Source organism: Phalacrocorax aristotelis, chromosome 24 (genome assembly GCF_949628215.1).
Source record: "Phalacrocorax aristotelis chromosome 24, bGulAri2.1, whole genome shotgun sequence".
In the NCBI taxonomy this organism is placed as follows: domain Eukaryota; kingdom Metazoa; phylum Chordata; class Aves; order Suliformes; family Phalacrocoracidae; genus Phalacrocorax; species Phalacrocorax aristotelis.
The window spans coordinates 1,119,981-1,133,266 of NC_134299.1; the positions used below are offsets into that span (position 1 = coordinate 1,119,981).

At 54.0% G+C, this 13,286-nt stretch overlaps 1 long non-coding RNA gene across 1 annotated transcript in view; it reads right to left on the minus strand.

Annotated features, from left to right (window-relative positions):
• Window positions 1-13,268, minus strand: part of LOC142068237 (uncharacterized) — a 79,824-nt gene extending 66,556 nt beyond the window's left edge. Inside the window, exons 1-2 of the long non-coding RNA XR_012664231.1 lie at window positions 13,202-13,268; window positions 12,834-12,943 (exon numbers count right to left, since the gene is read on the minus strand). This is a non-coding gene — a long non-coding RNA (uncharacterized LOC142068237). The remainder of the gene's footprint in view (window positions 1-12,833; window positions 12,944-13,201) is intronic.
• Window positions 13,269-13,286: the final 18 nt, after the last annotated feature.

The window sequence follows — 13,286 nt, forward strand, 5'->3', positions numbered from 1 at the left end:
AGTTCCCTCCCAGTACCTCCCAGTTCCCTACCAGTACGTCCCAGTTCCCTCCCAGTTCACTCCCAGTACATAACAGTTACCTCCCAGTACATCCCAGTACATCCCAGTAGATCCTGGTACATCCCAAATCCCTGCCAGTTCCACCCGGTACAACCCAGTACAAGCCTGTACATCCTAGTTCCTCCACAGTACATCCCAGGGCATCCCCGCACATTGTAGTGCCTCCCAGTACATCCCAGTTCCCTCCCAGTACTGGGAGGGACCTGGGACGTACTGGGAGGGAACTGGGATGTACTGGGATGTAATGGGACGGAACTGGGATGTATTGGGAGGCACTGGGAAAGAAGTGGTAGTGAACCGGGAGGGAATTGGGATGTACGGGGATGAACTGGTAGGGAACTGGGATGTACTGGCATGGAACGGGGATGTATTGGGATGTACAGGAACGGAACTGGAATGTACTGCGATGTACTGGGATGTATTGGCAGCGAACTGGGATTTACTGGGATGTACTGGGAGCGAGCTGGGATTTACTGGGAGGAAAGTGTTGGGAATTGGGATTTACTGGGAGGGAACTGGTATGTACTGGGAGGGAACTGGGATGTAGTGGGACATACTGGGAGGGAACTGGGATGTACTGGGGTGTACTGGGAGGGAATTCTTATGTACCGAGGGGGAACTGGGATGTACTGGGAGTGAACTGTGAAGTACTGGGATGTACTTAGAGGGAAGTGGGAGGGAACTTGGATGTAGTGGGAGAGAACTGGGATTTACTTGGAGGAAAGTGGCATGTACTGGGATGTACTGGAATGGAACTGGGAGTGAACTGTGTGTGAACTGTGAGGGAACTGGGATGTACTGTGAGGGAACTGGGATGTACTGTGAGGGAACTGGGATGTACTGGGATGTACTGGGACAGACTGGGAGGGATCTGGGATGTACTGGGAGGGATCTGGGATGTACTGGGCTGCACTGGTAGGGAACTGGGATGTACTGGGAGGAAACTGGAAGGTCCCAGTTGCCTCCCAGTTCCCTCCCAGTACATCCCAGTTCCCTCACAGTACATCCCAGTACTTCACAGTTCACTCCCACTACATCCCAGTACGTCCCAGTTCCCCCTTGGTACATAACACTTCCCTCCCAATACATCCAAGTTCCCTCCCAGTACATCCCAATCCCCTCCCAGTACATCCCAGTTCCCTGCCAGTACGTCCCAGTACATCCTGGTACATCCCAGTTCCCACCCAGTACATCCTACTACATACCACTTCCCTCCCAGTTCACTCCCAGCACATCCCCGTACTTCACAGTTCCATCCCAGTACATACCAGTTCCCCTCTGTACACAACACTTCCCTCCCAGTACATAACAGTACATCCCAGTGTCCTCACAGTACGTCCCAGTTCCCTCCCAGTACATCCCAGTTCCCTACCAGTACGTCCCAGTTCCCTCCCAGTTCACTCCCAGTACATAACAGTTACCTCCCAGTACATCCCAGTACATCCCAGTAGATCCTGGTACATCCCAAATCCCTGCCAGTTCCACCCGGTACAACCCAGTACAAGCCTGTACATCCTAGTTCCTCCACAGTACATCCCAGGGCATCCCCGCACATTGTAGTGCCTCCCAGTACATCCCAGCTCCCTCCCAGTACTGGGAGGGACCTGGGATGTACTGGGAGGGAACTGGGACGTACTGGGAGGGACCTGGGATGTACTGGGATGTAATGGGACGGAACTGGGATGTATTGGGAGGCACTGGGAAAGAAGTGGCAGTGAACCGGGAGGGAATTGGGATGTACGGGGATGAACTGGCAGGGAACTGGGATGTACTGGCATGGAACGGGGATGTACTGGGATGTACAGGCACGGAACTGGAATGTACAGCGATGTATTGGGATGTACTGGGAGCAAACTGGGATTGACTGGGATGTACTGGGAGGAAACTGGGATATACTGGGAAGCACTGGGAGGGAAGTGGGTGTCAACTGGGACATCCCAGTTTCCTCCCAGTACATCCCAGTTCCCTACCAGTGCAGCCCAGTACATCCCAGATCCCTCCCAGTACATCCCAGATCCCTCCCAGTACATCCCAGATCCCTCCCAGTCTGTCCCAGTACATCCCAGTTCCCTCACAGTACATCCCAGTTCCCTCCCAGTACATCCCAGTTCCCTCACAGTTCACACACAGTTCACTCCCTGTTCCATTCCAGTACATCCCAGTACATGCCACTTTCCTCCAAGTAAATCCCAGTTCCCTCCCACTACATCCAAGTTCCCTCCCAGTATGTCCCTCTAAGTACATCCCAGTACTTCACAGTTCACTCCCAGTACATCCCAGTTCCCCCTCGGTACATAACAATTCCCTCCCAGTACACCCCAGTACATCCCAGTTCCCTCCCAGTAAGTCCCACTACATCCCAGTTCCCTCCCAGTCCATCCCAGTTCCCTCCCAGTAAATCCCAATTCCCAACACTTTCCACCCAGTACATCCCAGTTCCCTCCCAGTACATCCCAGTTCCCTACCAGTTCACTCCCAGTACATAACAGTTACCTCCCAGTACATCCTGGTACATCCCAAATCCCTGCCAGTTCCACCCGGTACAACCCAGTACAAGCCTGTACATCCTAGTTCCTCCACGGTACATCCCAGGACATCCCCGCACATTGTAGTGCCTCCCAGTACATCCCAGCTCCCTCCCAGTACTGGGAGGGAACTGGGATGTACTGGGAGGGAACTGGGATGTACTGGGATGTATTGGGAGCCACTGGGAAAGAAGTGGTAGCGAACCGGGAGGGAATTGGGATGTACGGGGATGAACTGGTAGGAAACTGGGATGTACTGGCATGGAACGGGGATGTATTGGGATGTACAGGAACGGAACTGGAATGTACTGCGATGTATTGGGATGTACTGGGAGCGAACTGGGATTTACTGGGATGTACTGGGAGGAAACTGGGATATACTGGGAGGAAACTGGGAGGGAAGTGGGTGTCAACTGGGACATTCCAGTTTCCTCCCAGTACATCCCAGTTCCCTCCAGTACATCTCAGTTCTCTCCCATTTCCCTCCAAGTACATCCCAGTTCCCTCCCAGTACATCCCAGTTCCCTCACAGTTCACACACAGTTCACTTCCAGTTCCATTCCAGTACATCCCAGTACATGCCACTTTCCTCCAAGTAAATCCCAGTTCCCTCCCACTACATCCAAGTTCCCTCCCACTTCCCTCTAAGTACATCCCAGTACTTCACAGTTCACTCCCAGTACATCCCACTTCCCCCTCGGTACATAACAGTTCCCTCCCAGTACACCCCAGTACATCCCAGTTCCCTCCCAGTATGTCCCACTACATCCCAGTTCCCTCCCAGGCCAGCCCAGATCCCTCCCAGTAAATCCCAATTCCCAACACTTTCCACCCAGTACATCCCAGTTCCCTCCCAGTACATCCCAGTTCCCTCTAAGTACATCCCAGTACTTCACAGTTCCCTCCCAGTTCACTCCCAGTTCCCTCCCAGTACATCCCAGTTCCCTCTAAGTACATCCCACTACTTCACAGTTCCCTCCCAGCACATCCCAGTACGTCCCAGTTCCCCTCAGTACATAACACTTCCCTCCCAGTACATACCAGTACATCCCAGTGTCCTCACAGTACGTCCCAGTTCCCTCCCAGTACATCCCAGTTCCCTCCCAGTTCACTCCCAGTACACGACAGTTACCTCCCAGTACATCCCAGTACATCCTAGTAGATCCTAGGACATTTCAAATCCCTGCCAGTTCCACCCGGTACAACCCAGTACAAGCCTGTACATCCTAGTTCCTCCACAGTACATCCCAGGGCATCCCCGCACATTGTAGTGCCTCCCAGTACATCCCAGTGCCCTCCCAGTACTGGGAGGGACCTGGGATGTACTGGGAGGGAACTGGGACGTACTGGGAGGGAACTGGGACGTACTGGGAGGGAACTGGGATGTACTGGGATGTAATGGGACGGAACTGGGATGTATTGGGAGGCACTGGGAAAGAAGTGGTAGTGAACCGGGAGGGAATTGGGATGTACAGGGATGAACTGGTAGGAAACTGGGATGTACTGGCATGGAACGGGGATGTATTGGGATGTAGAGGAACACAGCTGGAATGTACAGCGATGTATTGGCATGTACTGGCAGCGAGCTGGGATTTACTAGGATGTACTGGGAGGAAACTGGGATATACTGGGAGGAAACTGGGATATACTGGGAGGCATTGGGAGGGAAGTGGGTGTCAACTGGGACATTCCAGTTTCCTCCCAGTACATCCCAGTTCCCTACCAGTGCAGCCCAGTACATCCCAGATCCCTCCCAGTCCGTCCCAATCCCCTCCGAGTACATCCCAGTTCCCTGCCAGTATGTCCCAGTACATCCCAGTTCCCTGCCAGTACATCCCAGTTCCCTCCCACTTCCCTCCCACTACATCCCAGTACATCCCAGTTCCCTCCCAGTTCCCTCCCACTACATCCCAGTACATCCCAGTTCCCTCACAGTTCACACACAGTTCACTCCCAGTTCCATTCCAGTACATCCCAGTACATGCCACTTTCCTCCAAGTAAATCCCAGTTCCCTCCCACTACATCCAAGTTCCCTCCCACTTCCCTCTAACTACATCCCAGTACTTCACAGTTCACTCCCAGTACATCCCAGTTCCCCCTCGGTACATAACAATTCCCTCCCAGTACACCCCAGTACATCCCAGTTCCCTCCCAGTATGTCCCACTACATCCCAGTTCCCTCCCAGTCCATCCCAGTTCCCTCCCAGTAAATCCCAATTCCCAACACTTTCCACCCAGTACATCCCAGTTCCCTCCCAGTACATCCCAGTTCCCTCTAAGTACATCCCAGTACTTCACAGTTCACTCCCAGTTCACTCCCAGTACACAACAGTTACCTCCCAGTACATCCCAGTACATCCCAGTTCCCTCCCAGTTCACTCCCAGTACACAACAGTTACCTCCCAGTACATCCCAGTACATCCCAGTAGATCCTGGTACATCCCAAATCCCTGCCAGTTCCACCCGGTACAACCCAGTACAAGCCTGTACATCCTAGTTCCTCCACGGTACATCCCAGGACATCCCCGCACATTGTAGTGCCTCCCAGTACATCCCAGCTCCCTCCCAGTACTGGGAGGGAACTGGGATGTACTGGGAGGGAACTGGGATGTACTGGGATGTAATGGGACGGAACTGGGATATACTGGGAGGAAACTGGGATATACTGGGAGGCATTGGGAGGGAAGTGAATGTCAACTGGGACATTCCAGTTTCCGCCCAGTACATCCCAGTTCCCTACCAGTAGAGCCCAGTACATCCCAGTTCCCTCCCAGTCCGTCCCAATCCCCTCCCAGTACATCCCAGTTCCCTGCCAGTATGTCCCAGTACATCCCAGTTCCCTCCCAGTACTTCACAGTTCCCTCCCAGTACATCCCAGTTCCATCCCAGTACATCCCAGTTCCCTCCCAGTACATCCCAGTTCCCTCCCAGTTCCCACCCAGTACATCCTACTACATACCACTTCCCTCCCAGTTCACTCCCAGTACATCCCAGTACTTCACAGTTCCCTCCCAGTACATCCCAGTACGTCCCAGTTCCCCTCAGTACATAACACTTCCCTCCCAGTACATACCAGTACATCCCAGTGTCCTCACAGTACGTCCCAGTTCCCTCCCAGTACATCCCAGTTCCCTCCCTGTTCCCTCCCAGTACATCCCAGTACATCCCAGTAGATCCTGGTACATCCCAAATCCCTGCCAGTTCCACCCGGTACAACCCAGTACAAGCCTGTACATCCTAGTTCCTCCACAGTACACCCCAGGGCATCCCCGCACATTGTAGTGGCTCCCAGTAAATCCCAGATCCCTCCCAGTACATCCCAGATCCCTCCCAGTCTGTCCCAGTACGTCCCAGTACATCCCAGTTCCCTCACAGTACATCCCAGTTCCCTCACAGTTCACACACAGTTCACTCCCTGTTCCATTCCAGTACATCCCAGTACATGCCACTTTCCTCCAAGTAAATCCCAGTTCTCTCCCACTACATCCAAGTTCCCTCCCACTTCCCTCTAAGTACATCCCAGTACTTCACAGTTCACTCCCAGTACATCCCACTTCCCCCTCGGTACATAACAATTCCCTCCCAGTACACCCCAGTACATCCCAGTTCCCTCCCAGTATGTCCCACTACATCCCAGTTCCCTCCCAGTCCATCCCAGTTCCCTCCCACTAAATCCCAATTCCCAACACTTTCCACCCAGTACATCCCAGTTCCCTCTAAGTACATCCCAGTTCCCTCTAAGTACATCCCAGTTCCCTCTAAGTACATCCCAGTACTTCACAGTTCCCTCCCAGTTCACTCCCAGTACACAACAGTTCCATCCCAGTACATCCCAGTACATCCTAGTAGATCCGAGGACATTTCAAATCCCTGCCAGTTCCACCCGGTACAACCCAGTACAAGCCTGTACATCCTAGTTCCTCCACGGTACATCCCAGAACATCCCCGCACATCGTAGTGCCTCCCAGTACATCCCAGTTCCCTCCCAGTACTGGGAGGGAACTGGGATGTACTGGGAGGGAACTGGTACGTACTGGGATGTAATGGGACGGAACTGGGATGTATTGGGAGGCACTGGGAAAGAAGTGGTAGTGAACCGGGAGGGAATTGGGATGTACGGGGATGAACTGGTAGGAAACTGGGATGTACTGGCTTGGAACGGGGATGTATTGGGATGTACAGGAACGGAACTGGAATGTACAGCGATGTATTGGGATGTACTGGCAGCGAGCTGGGATTTACTGGGATGTACTGGGTGGAAACTGGGATATACTGGGAGGAAACTGGGATATACTGGGAGGCATTAGGAGGGAAGTGGGTGTCAACCGGGACATTCCAGTTTCCTCCCAGTACATCCCAGTTCCCTACCAGTGCAGCCCAGTACAACCCAGTTCCCTCCCACTACATCCCAGTTCCCTCCCAGTACATCCCAGTTCCCTCCCAGTACATCCTGGTACATCCCAGTTCCCAACCAGTACATCCTACTACATACCAGTTCCCTCCCAGTTCACTCCCAGTACATCCCAGTACTTCACAGTTCCCTCCCAGTACATCCCAGTACGTCCCAGTTCCCCTCAGTACATAACACTTCCCTCCCAGTACATAACAGTACATCCCAGTGTCCTCACAGTACGTCCCAGTTCCCTCCCAGTACATCCCAGTTCCATCCCTGTTCCTTCCCAGTACATAACAGTTACCTCCCAGTACATCCTAGTAGATCCTAGGACATTTCAAATCCCTGCCAGTTCCACCCGGTACAACCCAGTACAAGCCTGTACATCCTAGTTCCTCCACAGTACATCCCAGGGCATCCCCGCACATTGTAGTGCCTCCCAGTACATCCCAGTTCCCTCCCAGTACTGGGAGGGACCTGGGATGTACTGGGATGTAATGGGACGGAACTGGGATGTAAAGGGAGGCACTGGGAAAGAAGTGGTAGTGAACAGGGAGGGAATTGGGATGTACGGGGATGAACTGGCAGGGAACTGGGATGTACTGGCATGGAACGGGGATGTAATGGGATGTACAGGCACGGAACTGGAATGTACTGCGATGTACTGGGATGTACTGGGAGCAAACTGGGATTTACTAGGATGTACTGGGAGAAAACTGGGATATACTGGGAAGCACTGGGAGGGAAGTGGGTGTCAACTGGGACATCCCAGTTTCCTCCCAGTACATCCCAGTTCCCTCCCAGTGCAGCCCAGTACATCCCAGATCCCTCCCAGTACATTCCAGTTCCCTCCCAGTCTGTCCCAGTACATCCCAGTTCCCTCACAGTACATCCCAGTTCCCTCACAGTTCACACACAATTCACTCCCAGTTCCATTCCAGTACATCCCAGTACATGCCACTTTCCTCAAAATAAATCCCAGTTCCCTCCCACTACATCCAAGTTCCCTCCCACTTCCCTCTAAGTACATCCCAGTACTTCACAGTTCACTCCCAGTACATCCCACTTCCCCCTCGGTACATAACAGTTCCCTCCCAGTACACCCCAGTACATCCCAGTTCCCTCCCAGTATGTCCCACTACATCCCAGTTCCCTCCCAGGCCAGCCCAGATCCCTCCCAGTAAATCCCAATTCCCAACACTTTCCACCCAGTACATCCCAGTTCCCTCCCAGTACATCCCAGTACTTCACAGTTCCATCCCAGTTCACTCCCAGATCCCTCCCAGTACATCCTAGTTCCCTCCCAGTACATCCCACTACTTCACAGTTCCCTCCCAGCACATCCCAGTACGTCCCAGTTCCCCTCAGTACATAACACTTCCCTCCCAGTACATACCAGTACATCCCAGTGTCCTCACAGTACGTCCCAGTTACCTCCCAGTACATCCCAGTACGTCCCAGTTCCCCCCCACTACATCCCAGTACATCCCAGTTCCCTCCAGTACATCTCAGTTCCCTCCCAGTACATCCCAGTACATCCTGGTACATCCCAGTTCCCACCCAGTACATCCTACTACATACCAGTTTCCTCCCAGTTCACTCCCAGTACATCCCAGTACTTCACAGTTCCCTCCCAGTACATAACAGTACATCCCAGTGTCCCCACAGTACATCCCAGTTCCCTCCCAGTACATCCCAGTTCCCTCCCTGTTCCTTCCCAGTACATAACAGTTACCTCCCAGTACATCCCAGTACATCCTGGTACATCCCAAATCCCTGCCAGTTCCACCCGGTACAACCGAGTACAAGCCTGTACATCCTAGTTCCTCCACGGTACATCCCAGGGCATCCCCGCACATTGTAGTGCCTCCCAGTACATCCCAGTTCCCTCCCAGTTCACACACAGTTCACTCCCAGTTCCATTCCAGTACATCCCAGTACATGCCAGTTGCCTCCCAGTTTCCTCTAAGTACATCCCAGTACTTCAAAGTTCCCCCCCAGTACATCCCAGTTCCCTCTAAGTACATCCCAGTACTTCACAGTTCACTCCCACTACATCCCAGTACGTCCCAGTTCCCCCTTGGTACATAACACTTCCCTCCAAATACATCCAAGTTCCCTCCCAGTACTTCACAGTTCCCTCCCAGTACATCCCAGTTCCCTCCCAGTACATCCCAGTACATCCTGGTACATCCCAGTTCCCACCCAGTACATCCTACTACATACCAGTTCCCTCCCAGTTCACTCCCAGTACTTCACAGTTCCCTCCCAGTACATCCCAGTACGCACCAGTTCCCTCCCAGTCCATCCCAGTTCCCTCCCAGTCCATAAGAGTACATGCCAGTGTCCTCACAGTACGTCCCAGTTCCCTCCCAGTACATCCCAGTTCCCTACCAGTACGTCCCAGTTCCCTCCCAGTTCACTCCCAGTACATAACAGTTATCTCCCAGTACATCCCAGTACATCCCAGTAGATCCTGGTACATCCCAAATCCCTGCCAGTTCCACCCGGTACAACCCAGTACAAGCCTGTACATCCTAGTTCCTCCACAGTACATCCCAGGGCATCCCCGCACATTGTAGTGCCTCCCAGTACATCCCAGTTCCCTCCCAGTACTGGGAGGGACCTGGGATGTACTGGGAGGGAACTGGGATGTACTGGGAGGGAACTGGGATGTACTGGGAGGGAACTGGGATGTACTGGGAGGGAACTGGGATGTACTGGGAGGGAACTGGGACGTACTGGGATGTAATGGGACGGAACTGGGATGTATTGGGAGGCACTGGGAAAGAAGTGGTAGTGAACCGGGAGGGAATTGGGATGTACGGGGATGAACTGATAGGAAACTGGGATCTACTGGCATGGAACGGGGATGTATTGGGATGTACAGGAATAGAACTGGAATGTACAGCGATGTATTGGGATGTACTGGCAGCGAGCTGGGATTTACTGGGAGGAAACTGGGATATACTGGGAGGCATTGGGAGGGAAGTGGGTGTCAACTGGGACATTCCAGTTTCCTCCCAGTACATCCCAGTTCCCTACCAGTGCATCCCAGTACATCCCAGTTCCCTCCCAGTCCGTCCCAATCCCCTCCCAGTACATCCCAGTTCCCTGCCAGTATGTCCCAGTACATCCCAGTTCCCTCCCAGTACATCCCAGTTCCCTCCCAGTACATCCCAGTTCCCTCCCAGTACATCCCAGTTCCCTCCCAGTACATCCCAGTTCCCTCCCAGTTCCCTCCCAGTACATACCAGTTCCCTCCCAGTACATCCTGGTACATCCCAGTTCCCACCCAGTACATCCTACTACATACCAGTTCCCTCCCAGTTCACTCCCAGTACATCCCAGTACTTCACAGTTCCCTCCCTGTACATCCCAGTACGCACCAGTTCCCCTCTGTACATAACACTTCCCTCCCAGTACATAACAGTACATCCCAGTGTCCTCACAGTACGTCCCAGTTCCCTCCCAGTACATCCCAGTTCCCTACCAGTACGTCCCAGTTCCCTCCCAGTTCACTCCCAGTACATCCCAGTAGATCCTGGTACATCCCAAATCCCTGCCAGTTCTACCCGGTACAACCCAGTACAAGCCTGTACATCCTAGTTCCTCCACAGTACATCCCTGTGCATCCCCGCACATTGTAGTGCCTCCCAGTACATCCCAGCTCCCTCCCAGTTCACTCCCAGTACACAACAGTTACCTCCCAGTAGATCCCAGTACATCCCAAATCCCTGCCAGTTCCACCCGGTACAACCCAGTACAAGCCTGTACATCCTAGTTCCTCCACGGTACATCCCAGGACATCCCCGCACATTGTAGTGCCTCCCAGTACATCCCAGCTCCCTCCCAGTACTGGGAGGGAACTGGGATGTACTGGGAGGGAACTGGGATGTACTGGGAGGGAACTGGGATGTACTGGGAGGGAACTGGGAGGGAACTGGTATGTAGTAGGATGTACTGGGTGGGAACTGGTATGTAGTAGGATGTACTGGGTGGGAACTGGGATGTACCAGGATGTACTGGGTGGGAACTGTGTGGGAACTGGGAGGGAACTGTGTGGGAACTGGGAGGGAACGGTGTGGGAACTGGGAGGGAACGGTGTGGGAACTGGGAGGGAACGGTGTGGGAACTGGGAGGGAACGGTGTGGGAACTGGGAGGGAACGGTGTGGGAACTGGGAGGGAACGGTGTGGGAACTGGGAGGGAACGGTGTGGGAACTGGGAGGGAACGGTGTGGGAACTGGGACGGAACGGTGTGGGAACTGGGACGGAACGGTGTGGGAACTGGGACGGAACGGTGTGGGAACTGGGACGGAACGGTGTGGGAACTGGGACGGAACGGTGTGGGAACTGGGACGGAACTGTGTGGGAACTGGGACGGAACTGTGTGGGAACTGGGACGGAACTGTGTGGGAACTGGGACGGAACTGTGTGGGAACTGGGACGGAACTGTGTGGGAACTGGGACGGAACTGTGTGGGAACTGGGACGGAACTGTGTGGGAACTGGGACGGAACTGTGTGGGAACTGGGACGGAACTGTGTGGGAACTGGGACGGAACTGTGTGGGAACTGGGACGGAACTGTGTGGGAACTGGGACGGAACGGGAGGGAACTGGGACGGAACGGGAGGGAACTGGGACGGAACGGGAGGGAACTGGGACGGAACGGGAGGGAACTGGGATGTCCCAGTTGACACCCACTTCCCTCCCAGTACATCCCAGTTTGCTCCCAGTATATCCCAGTGAATCCCAGTTTGCTGCCAGTACATCGCAGTACATTCCAGTTCCGTTCCTGTACATCCCAATACATCCCCGTTCCATGCCAGTACATCCCAGTTTCCTACCAGTTCATCCCCGTACATCCCAATTCCCTCCCGGTTCACTACCACTTCTTTCCCAGTGCCTCCCAATACATCCCAGTTCCGTCCCATTACATCCCAGTACATCCCAGTTCCCTCCCAGTACGTCCCAGTTCCCTCCCAGTACGTCCCAGTTCCCTCCCAGTTCACTCCCAGTACACAACAGTTACCTCCCAGTACATCCCAGTACATCCCAAATCCCTGCCAGTTCCACCCGGTACAACCCAGTACAAGCCTGTACATCCTAGTTCCTCCACACTACATCCCAGGACATCCCAGGACATTGTAGAGCCTCCCAGTACGTCCCAGTTCCCTCCCAGTACAACCCAGTACATCCTGGTACGTCCCCGTTCCCCGCACTGTACGTCCCCGTTCCCCGCACTGTACTGGGAGGACAACCGAGCCTGCGCAGTGACTGACATAGGGAACGAGCAAGTTTGTACCCATCACTAGACAATACAATAATGATTATGTATGAGTATGTGAAATTTTCATCTATAAATTGTAGGGGAAAGGTACGTGAGGTACGCACGCCAGGAGGAGCGATGCCCCGTGCATCCGGCACCGCGAATAAAGAATGCCTGCTCTTTAATACTAAATTGGTGTTGAGGAGTCGTTTCCGATTTTAACGCGTTTTTCGGTAACACAGGGAGTCAGATCAAGAGAGCCAGAGAACAACAAAACACCGACAGGCTACAGGACAGAGCAGGAGGAATAAAAAAAAAAAAAAAACGGAGCCAGAGCCAGGCAGAGAGAGGCGGAGAAAGAAAAAGGAGCCACAGGCTACAGGACAGAGAGAGGGAGGACTGAAAAGACGGGGAGGCAGGGAGACACTCAGAGCGAGATGGAGAAAGAAGGGGCGGGGGCGGGGGGCGCAAAAAAAAAAGTAAATTTTGCAGCAGGTAAGGAAAGAGAGGGGGCCGGGGGAGAGACAGGGAGGGCCCAGGACGCACAAGAGAGGCAACGGGGCCCCAGTGGCCCAGGACTCACCGCGACTCTCGCTCTCAGCGCTGCTGGCACAATTTAGCTGTTCAGATGCTTCTTTCCCCTCCTCTCCTCCCTGCCTCTTCTGCAGCTCCTGACTCTAGGCCGTCCTCCACCTGAAGAGAATACGTGGGTGTCTTACAGCTCTTACCAGATGAGGCTTCCTAGGCACGTAGCCTAGCTCGCTCGTGCACTACACGCCCGTACCCAACTCCGGGTTACGCGTACAGACCCTACGGTGCACGTTGGTGGCCTGGCCCGCTGCGGGCTATGAAGGGGGATCCTTCCTCCCCCACCTGCATGGACAGGCTCTCTCTTGCCTGCGGCAGGAAGGCAGCTGGCAGCCAGAGCACCTTCAGTTTCTTCTTCTTTACCTTTCGTTGGCGTCTCCAGCTTCAGCCGAGGCAGCTCCTGTCCGCAGCCGGGAAGGGCTTTGTCTATCCCTTTTCGGCCCTGCGC